We start from the raw sequence: 8,971 nt of genomic DNA, 5'->3' as shown, positions 1-8,971 counted from the left end.
CAGCCACGGGCCCAACGCCGATGTAAACATTGCCGTCAACCAGGGCACGACAGACGCAACTGCCAGAATGCTCTTTCAAGGATGGATACTCAGTTGGTAGATGATGTCGAGCACGATTTTATGCCTCCACCTCCAACAAGATCTGCAGTTCGAGGTCATCATTCTATCAGCCACACTGATGATGCCGAGCACGATTTTATGCCTCCACCTCCACCAAGATCTGCAGTTCGAGGTCGTCATTCTGTCAGCCACACTGGTGGTACAGGCGAAGACATCGGGCTCAGTTATGTCCCACATTCTCCGCCTAGATCTTCTGTGCGAGACGATTTTTTCGGGGTTGATTTAGAGAATGTCGTTGTGGAAGATACTCCTCCTTCTAGACTCTCAACCGCCAGAATCGGAAAGGGTATCCGTAGTTTCTTTACGCGGAGAAGGCGAGACAATTGAACGTGTAACAACTATTTAGCAGATGTGAACATTGTTCTGTTTTACTTATATTTTGGCGGCATCGTAGTTATTTATTGAATTGAACATTGTAACGTTTTACTTATATTTTGGTGAGTCATGGAATACACAAAATGTAAAATTTAGTTTATTTAAAAACGCCACTCAAGATGGCATTTTTCCTGAAAATGCAACCTAAGTTGGCGGGTTTGTGTAGAAAACGCCACTTAAGTAGGAGTTTTTAACTAGACACGCCTATGTCGTTGGCGTGTTTTAAAAACGCCAACGCCGATTGGCGTGTTTGTTCAGAAACTCAACCTCGGCGTGGCAAAAAATTGCAAAAAAAAATTCAAACTTAAAAACGCCATCTTAAGTGGCGTGTTTTAAAAAACGCCACTGAAGTAGGCATTTTAAAGGAAAAACGACTAGTAAGCTTGGCGTGTTTGTTCAGAAACTCAACCTCGGCGTGGCAAAAAATTGCAAAAAAATTTTCAAACTTAAAAACGCCTTCTTGAGTGGCGTGTTTTAAAAACGCCACTGAAGTAGGCGTTTTAAAGGAAAAACGCCTATGACGTTGGCGTGTTTCTAAAAACGCCTAGTAAGCTTGGCGTGTTTGTTCAGAAACTCAACCTCGGCGTGGCAAAAAATTGCAAAAAAAATTTCAAACTTAAAAACGCCATCTTGAGTGGCGTGTTTTAAAAAACACCACTGAAGTAGGCGTTTTTAAGGAAAAACGCCTATGACGTTGGCATGTTTCTAAAAACGCCTAGTAAGCTTGAGGTGTTTGTTCAGAAACTCAACCTCGGCGTGGCAAAAAATTGCAAAAATTTTTTAAACTTAAAAACGCCATATTGAGTGGTGTGTTTTAAAAAATTTACCAATAAAAATTATAAGAGTTCAAATTATCAACATGCATACGTGTAAAAAGCGGATTTATCAAATTACTAATATACATGCGCCAAATCAATGAAAAAACACCAATATCAATACAATATATCAAATTACTAATATAAAGCGTTCAAATCAATGTAAAAACACAAATATCAAAAGTTCAGGAAACGTTCACTCGTCTCGCCTTTTCCGCATAAACAGACTACGGATTCCCTTCCCGATACTGGTCTTAGGGATTCTAGACGGAGGAGTATCTTCAACGACGGCATTCTCTAAATCAACACCAAAAAAGTCGTCTCTCACAGAAGACCGAGGTGGAGATTGTTGATCGCTGAGACCGAAATCTTCTCCTGTACCACCCATGTGGCTGACAGAGTGACGACCCCGCACGACAGAACTTGGTGGAGGTGGAGCCACAAAATCGTCATCAGAATCATCAACCAACTGAGTATCCATCCTTGATGATGACGACTCTCCACCAATTTTCTTCTTTCCACGCCGCTTCGCTTTTTGCCGCAAGGGCATGTCAAGGTCCAGCTCAGAGCGCTGTGAAGGACGTTGGTCCATCGTCTCAGCTTCCCCACATATCTGGAGGCCATCTTCAACCATTCTCGAAATGGTGAATAAATCCGGTCGTCCTGACATGTCTTGCTCCCTAAGAAAGTGGCGTATTTTGTGAAGGGTCTCCACCTATAATTTTCAGTGTTAATTACATTTCATCATATGAATATAAATAAAGAATAGTTGTTGAAATCTACCGCGTAGTGATAAGAGGCCGCCGTTTCATGGAAGCCCTCAGGAGAATGCACCCCAGGTTTTGTTAGGTACACCACGGTTATCCGGCGAAACCAATCCATGTACTCATCAGTAGCAACAGGCACCAATGAGTACTCCAAATCAACATACACCGTGTCGTGCCTATTATGCCAATCTTGTATATGATTGGCGTGCCACTCAACCCAGTTCCGACCTGCTTTGCCACGTCGATCCTATTTCGTAAAATCAGATCCGTGGAACCGGTCGACAAGCGGGATATAAGGTTGGACAATCCCAAATTGTCGCAACACCCGCTGCGGCATGTGTGGCTCAACCATATTCCAGCAGATTAGTGTTGTCATCGACGTCCATATAGGACGACCGGCAACACAAACATCCGGCAGATTTCGCGATTCATACGGCCTCCAAATAAACTAAATATGAAACTTATTTAGTCAAAACAAGTTCAATCAAAACAACACACTAGCAACAATTTAGGTTACGTAAATTACCTGATTGGCATGCATTGTTGAGAACTGATCTCTGAAAGTTTCAATGCAATGCCCCGGTGCTTTTACATAAGAGGCCCGACCAGTCCATCTACAAAAATTAAATTATGAGCGAACAACACAAAAATCAATAAAAATTATGCTTAAAAGAGTAATTAGTGGACAACTTACGCGACTGCACATGGTAAGTAGTCTACGGGCGCGGGGTTCAGCATCTGCGGTCTAATAATTGGGATTCTTTCCCAAGCCCACAGCTGTAACAATGTAAGAGCTCCCCCGACATCGGTCCTCTTACCAAGTGCAGCTTCACATAGATTGTGGTACAAGCAGGCAAGAGTCGCACCTCCTCAGCTATAGCTACCACATTGTTCTATATCCATGAAAAACTGAAGGTAGAAGAAGGGAATTTTATTACCGGTAGCGTTCGGGATCAGTAGACCACCCAGTAACAGCAGACAATACACACGAGCACGTTGATTGTACATGTATTGCTCGTGGTCATCACTCAACTCAATCCGCAGTTGATTTGATAAGCTTGTCTGCTTCCAGTTAATTTCTTTTAGATCAACTGCATCTGGAATAAAGCCAAGAAAATCCAAACAAACATCCTTCCAATAGTTGACATCCTTAGTGGGGATGTAACCCGTCAGAGGCTCACCGTCAGTTTTGAGGCCCCATAAGACCTCCACGTCTTCTAAGCTCACAGTCGCTTCACCGACTGGAAAGTGAACCGTGTAAGTCTCTGGCCTCCAACGTTCAATCAAAGCAGTGATAAGATGGTGATCAATGTCTTTCGGTTGACCACACCTCAACATCCCGCCGAACCCCATCTCATTTATAACCGCCAAAACACGAGGATTTATGGGAACATCCCATATGATTCATTCGTATCTTCTACACCGTACGTCTTCCGATGGCACTCCTGCCCATATGTTATTAGAGACGGTTGTCTCTGCAGATATAATACGGAGGGGTCCTTAGGACCACATAAGAACCGACGACGAGAAGTTGAAGAAGATGCCATAAATTACCTACACAACATTCATATTCCAAATTAAACAATAAACAAACCTAAACAAATTCAATAATTACAAACAATTTAATACAATATCACAAAATGGAACACCTATATCAAATAATTCACAATACACAACTAATTTCAATTATATAAATTTTAGTTTGACCAACCTAACAATTTCAATTTCAACCTAACAATATACACAAAATTAACATTTCAAACTAAAAAAAAAGACATTAACCAAAACCCACATAAACCAAATCAATTTGCCCAATTTTTAAGCTATAAAACCCTACGATTTTGGTTTATTATCAAATTTATACACAAATTCACTTAAACCCAAACAATCCAACATAATAATCAACACTAACGTCATACAAATAATCCATATGCACAATATTTCAACTCAAATCGCAACCCATTATAAACCCTAGCTAAGTATCCAACAATTACTCTAATAATGTAAAAGATAAGCATACTAACCGAATAAATTGGACGAATTTGGGGAAAACTAGCACCGATTGATGAATGGAGGGCGAAATCACAAAGACACAGAGGAATTTGCGAAGGATTTGGCCGCTGCTAGAGAATTTTTCGCGAAGTGTGTGTGTGTGGTGTGAATTTTTCGCGACTGGTTGCTGTTATATGCTTCTGTACAAAGACGCCAATGGTGTTGGCGTCTTTTAGTTAAAGACGCAAATTATGTTGGCGTGTTTTATTATATACACGCCATCGTGATTGGCGTGTTTAAACGTACTGTAATTGGAGTAAATACGGGTAAAATACTTGAACATTGTATAACGCCATTTTAGTTGGCGTTTTTACTTAATAAAAACACCTTTCCTATTGGCGTTTTTCCCATAAATGGAATAGATAACAAAATGGGTACATTTACGTGATTTTAAAGGCCAACTGCCCTATAAACCCGATTTCCTCGAAACACAAATGGAATGAAGTGCTATATACACTCACTATCTAATCACAAGACATGAGGGGAAAATCGGGTATCTAGGTTACTTTACGTTTAAAATAACGTAAATGTACCCATTTTGTTATCTCTTTCATATATGGGAAAAACGCCAACCGCATTGGCATTTCTATAAGTAACGACGCCAACAACATTGGCGTTTTATAATTTTGTCGTATTTTAGCTGTATTTTCTCCAAATACAGCTACGTTAAAAAACGCCAACTTAATTGGCGTGTTACAAGAAAAAACGCCAACTGTGTTAGCGTGTTCAATTTTAAAAACGCCAATGTAGTTGGCGTATTCAATTAAAAAACGCTAATGAGGTCGGCGTTTTTAACATAAACATGCCACTCTGGTCGGCGTGTTTTTGTTGAACCATATACCAATCAAATCTCCTCCAACATCGACTTTCCCTCCCCAAAACGCGAAAACCCTTCCCAAGGCGGAAAAATCTTAAGGATACCCTTGCTCGGGTCGACCCGGTGGTGGATTTGAGTGTGGAGATTTTGATTTTGGCTCATTCTTCCAAACATTAGTCCTTCTTCGGTTAGTATATCAAATTTTAGACTCATTCTTCCAAACACTAGTCTTCCAATATTTGATGGATTGTTGTGATAATATATATTATAGTGTAATTAATATAATATTTTGACCAATTGTTATGGGCACACTAATATTTTGATGGATTATTATGATAGTATATATTTTAATAGAAATATTTTGACCAATTGTTATGCTATTATATGTTGTAGTATATCTAATTTTGTTACCAATATTTAATGGATTGTTATGATAATATATATTATAGTGTATTTTAATAGAAATATTTTGTCAAATTTTTGGCTCACTCTACATAAAGATGAATGTAAAAATAATACATATTTATTTGTGTTTTACATTATTGCAGATAGTATGACGTGGTGTGTCAATTTATATTGGGGTGGAAAGATAATTCCCGTAGCAGTTATTTCGTATGATCCTCCTTTTGCTAAAGGATTCATTATGTTGGATGAATCAATTTCGTACGATGAGCTTGTGGAAAAAATTTGTGAAAGGATGGGGATAAGCATATATGAAAACAAAATTCAAATAATATGGAAACGTACTATATGCTTTGGATCCGGAGTCACGTTTATAGGTGTTCTAATAGAAGAAGTATGCATGCAACTAATGGTTAGTGAGAGTACGGTTATTGGAGGTCTAATTGAATTATATGTTGAGTATTCGGCAATTACTCAACATCATAGTCATCATGTCATACGTTATGATGTTGGTACGTCTACGAGAGCCCAAGAACCATATCTTGCTGCAACACGAGATTTTGATGTTGGTACGTCTACGAGAGCCCAAGAACCATATTTTGCTGCAACACAAGATTTTGAAGCTGGAGGCGTGCATTTAGGGGAAAGTGACAATTGTGATATGGTTGAGGACATAATAGGTCCTGAAAAATCCGACTTTCTTGATCCACAATCACTTTATTATTCTGAAGATTCTGACCCGGTTAGTACAGACTCGGATGGTGATCCGTCGGATGATGAACAATTTGTTGCTTCAAAACCATCCATTTCACTTGGAGAAACAACAGTTGGAGAAACATCAGTTGGTGGAAGGGCAGTTGGAGGAAGAGTAGTTTCATAGTTCCCACAGCGTGGAATCAACTATTTTTGCACCTTACCAGGTCCATATGATAGTTTTGATCCCAAAAACTTTGAGCGTGATGATCCCAGTGTGCATTATTGGAGTGAAAAAAATCATACCAATGTCGGTTTGCATACTAAATTTAGAACAAAGTTGGAATTGAAGGCAGCTGTGACTCATTGGCATTTGGAAAAAATCCGACAATATACAGTTGCTGAAAGTAAAGGAAAGAGATGACATGCAGTTTGTAAGTGGCCATAAGGAAATCCGAAGGATACCTCATTACCGAAATGTTTGTGGGAGTGACGAGTAACACTGAGAAAGCATGATGAACACTGGCAAATTAGAGTGTTTAGCACTGCTCATACTTGCATGGGGGATCGTAACTATAATGGGCACGCTAATCTTTCGTCGGGTATGATAGCGTTGAGTGTTTGACATCAGATAGAAAACGATCCTTGCTACAAGGTAAAAGCAATTGTGGCGGATATTGAAAATAGATTTCATGTCAAAGTTAGTTACAAGAAAGTATGATATGCTCGGAGGACAGCGATTGAGCTTGTATACGGTGAATGGGAGTGGTCGTTCAAAGTTTTACCAGCTTATTTGAATGAAATGCAAAGACAAAATCCTGGCACAACTGTGGAATGGTTGCACGATAACATATTAAGCAATGGTATGAACAAGGTATTCAAGTACGTATTCTGGGCTTTTGGACCAGCTGTGGAGGCTTTTCAACTATGCAAACCAGTTTTAATGGTTGATGGAACTCATCTACGTGGACGATGTCGAGGTAAAATTCTTATTGCCGTTGGATTTGATGCTAATAAGAAATGTTTGTCTGTTGCATATGCCATTGTTGATGAGAAAACCAAAGAAAGTTGGAATTGGTTTATGGAACGCATTAGACTTCATGTAGCAAAGCATGAAATATGTGTCATATCTAATAGACATGTGGGAATCATAGATGCAATGAATTCTCCCATATGGAAAGAAGAACCTTTAGGTCATCACAGGTTTTGCTTGGTACATGTTAGAAAGAATGTTATGCAGAGTCACAAAGGTATCATGTTGGAAAATTGGTACAGCTACCAAAAAGCGCAAGTTTAAGAAAAGGCGTCGTTTACTTCGAGACATCGACAACGAGGCTTTGCAGTACCTTGATGCCGTGGAGTTAGAAAAATGGAATTTGGCGTGCGACAAACACAAAAGATGGGGTGAGATGTCCACTAATATTGCGGAATGTTACAACAATGTGTTGAGAGACGCAAGACAACTCCCAATCAAAGCTTGCATTGAAATGATATTTTGGAGGACTATAGAATGGTTCAATGAGCGGTCAATTGCAGCAACACAGTGTGTCACGCCACTTACCCCGTGGGCGCATGAGAAAGTGTGCAAACATGATGTAAAAGGTCAGTTATATAATGTCAGAGCATCAAACGCAATTGCAGGGATTTATGTGGTTCGAACATAATGTCGACTTGGTGGAAAGGGTGATAACAAGTGGAAGGTAAAGTACTTGAAGTCGAAGTGCAAGTGTCAAAAGTGGCAGATGTGGAGACTTCCATGTTCACATGCAGCGGCACTTGCGAGGTTTAGAAACGACAACATGTTGTCGCTTGTTGATCCCGTATACCGCACAAGTGTTTGGGTACACCAATATTCTACGGTGTTCAATCCACTCAGCCACCAAGATTATTGGGCCGTGCCTGAATGGACTTTGCAATGTTCACGAGCTCAGTTAATGCTTAAAAGTCAAAGTCGATACCGTACTACTAGGATTCCTAATCAAATGCAGCGGAAGGTTCCAAGACAAAATAGTTTGTATGAGGACATACTATTTTGGGCTACCTAACTACTTATTAATGGTCTCTTCCCAAAACCTCCGTCACCTCAACCTCAATTTAATTCTCTTGAAATAAATGCATAATTGGATTAAATTGGCCCAAAGAAAATAAAGTTAAGTGGCCCAAAAGAATAAAATCAAAGTGGCCCAAATCGTACACTATGGCCCCATTCGAAAAAAAGAAACAGACCCCCCCCCAAATCGTCGGCCTCCCTCTCTCTCACTCTTCTTCACCAACACAATTCCCCAAAATGAAACTTAACAAACCCTAGCCACCTCTCCCTTCTTCCTCGGCGCAAATCTCCGCTCCACCTGGTCGCCGGAGCGTCGTCTGCTCTAGCTCTTCGTCGACACGAGGTCGCTGGCGACTCGCATCAGCGGGAGCTCCGCCGTCGCCGTCTGCTGCAAAGGAAGCCTCAAATCGGAGACGGACCCAGCGGCGCTCCCTCCATCGCCGCCCGTCGGCTCCCATTCAGGTCGGCACCGCCTCCGCGCTGTGGGGGAAATTCTCCTTTCTTCTTTCAATTCCAAATTCCCCCAAATTGGAAACCTTTGGTGAAGAAGACCCAGCGGCATCTACGTCGCTGCCTCGCTCCTCTCCCCTCGGCGACTTCGCCGTCCTCCGGTGTCGCCGGAGCACCCTTGCCCTTACTCCCTTTCTCCAGCCTTTGGTCACTGCTTCGATCGACATCTCTCTCGCGCCACGCCGTCGCTGGTGTTGCGCGGTCGGAGAAGGAGTGGAGGCATCGCCTCTCTCCCTCCGTGCACACGGCTTTGCTTCTCGTTCATGATCTTCGATGGAACGACGCCGCCTCTCATCCTTCAAACAGCGGCGAGCCGTCGCTACCGATGACTCCAGCGGCTTAAATTCTCCCACTGCATTGAACTCAGCCG

At 41.3% G+C, this 8,971-nt stretch overlaps 1 long non-coding RNA gene across 1 annotated transcript; it reads right to left on the bottom strand.

Annotated features, from left to right (window-relative positions):
- Nucleotides 1-2,409: 2,409 nt before the first annotated feature.
- LOC121782006 lies at nucleotides 2,410-2,952 on the bottom strand. The gene is made up of 3 exons (XR_006046233.1): nucleotides 2,772-2,952; nucleotides 2,604-2,691; nucleotides 2,410-2,525 (listed from the first exon to the last, which is right to left on the bottom strand). It is a non-coding gene; the product is annotated as an uncharacterized LOC121782006 (long non-coding RNA).
- Between the last annotated feature and the right edge of the window lie 6,019 nt (nucleotides 2,953-8,971).

Source organism: Salvia splendens, chromosome 20, assembly GCF_004379255.2.
Source record: "Salvia splendens isolate huo1 chromosome 20, SspV2, whole genome shotgun sequence".
In the NCBI taxonomy this organism is placed as follows: domain Eukaryota; kingdom Viridiplantae; phylum Streptophyta; class Magnoliopsida; order Lamiales; family Lamiaceae; genus Salvia; species Salvia splendens.
Note: the sequence above shows the minus strand (reverse complement) of the source record. Positions and strands in the feature narration are given on the sequence as shown.